This window comes from Elephantulus edwardii, unplaced genomic scaffold (genome assembly GCF_000299155.1).
Source record: "Elephantulus edwardii isolate Elephantulus edwardi_28Jun2011 unplaced genomic scaffold, EleEdw1.0 scaffold00538, whole genome shotgun sequence".
Lineage (NCBI taxonomy): Eukaryota > Metazoa > Chordata > Mammalia > Macroscelidea > Macroscelididae > Elephantulus > Elephantulus edwardii.
The window spans coordinates 28,649-30,144 of NW_006400288.1; positions in this window are offsets into that span (position 1 = coordinate 28,649).

Here is a 1,496-nt window from a genome sequence, read left to right on the forward strand (position 1 = left end):
ACAGAGAGACAGACACAATTTAAGAAAGATGTGTTAATTGATTCAGCTACTGTAGCTGATAAACCCTCAGGGTTCGTTTGTTGTGTTTTTTTTCTTCTTCTTTCTTTTCTAAATCCCCTCTTAGAAGAAAGATAAGAACTTGAATTCCTGGATGAGGCGTGCACCGTCGCTTTGAAACACAGAATTGGCTGTTGGTTTTTAATGTGACTCAAAGCTTTGGAGTAAGGATGTAGCTGCCTTTTAATGTGTGATCTTAAAGTTGATACTGATTAAAAAATGGCATTAAAACTCTGATACTTCTTGCTGGAAAGGTCTATGAGACAGATTTCAATGTAAGTGAAGTGGCCCAATCCCAGAGACTATGATTCAACTAGTCTGAGGAAGAACCAGTTACTGACATTAAAAAAATGAAATATATTCCAGTGATTCTTATTATCAGTCAGGGCAGATAATTTCTGGTTCACATGATGTCTGGGTTTTTTTTTTTTTGTTTTTTGTTTTGCTTGGCAGTTAAATTCTATAATGCACATAAAAAAGGAGGAGATTAAGAAAAAGGTAATGAGAACATGGAGTTAGGGAAAGACAAAAACCATAGTAAATCCACTCACGTTGTTTGTTATGATGTTATGTTATGTTATGTTATGTTATGTTATGTTATGTTATGTTATGTTATGTCTTGTTATGTTTGTTGTGTTGTGTGATGTGATGTGATGATGTTGCGTTAGACCCCCCTTGCCTTTCATTTGCCATCCTGAATGTGAGTACAAATGCAACCAACTTTACAAGATTGTGGGTTTAATTAAAAAACCAAAGTTGTCTCTAAAAATGTGTCCAAGACACTAAAATATTTCTCATGGGTCCATTATAGACACCGTGCCTCTATGGGGAGATTAGGCCTCCTTTAAATCAACTCACATTCACTGAACCTTGGGGACTACAGTGTGGTTCTGAAAGCTTGCTGTCATTCAACATCCACAATGTCATATGCAACTAAATTTGGTTGATTTTTTTTGTGTGTGCCTTGACTCTACTATGAGTCACAGTAATTCTATGAACAACAGACCTGAACCTGTGCCATCCACATCATCTGATACACCTAAGCCCATTGTATCAATCCATTAGTCATTGTATCAATTTTTCTTGTTGTAGGTCTTTCTTCCTCTCTTACACTGACCCTCTACTTTTCCAAGCATGACACACCCTTCCTCAAGCCCCTTAAAATGCCAAAAGTATAATACCAAGTTCACCATCCTTACCCCGAAGGAGCACCTTGATTTCAATTTCTCCACGACAGTCATTGTTATTGTTAGATGTCATCAAATTGAGCATGACTCAAGCAACCCTCTTAACAACAGACCTTTCCTATACTGTGCCATCAGCATCTCTGATACACTTGAGCCCATTGCTGCCATTACTCTGTCAGTCCATCTCATTGAGGGTCTTCCACTCTTTCATAGACCCTCCACCTTTTCAAGCACAATATCCCTTTTCAAAGA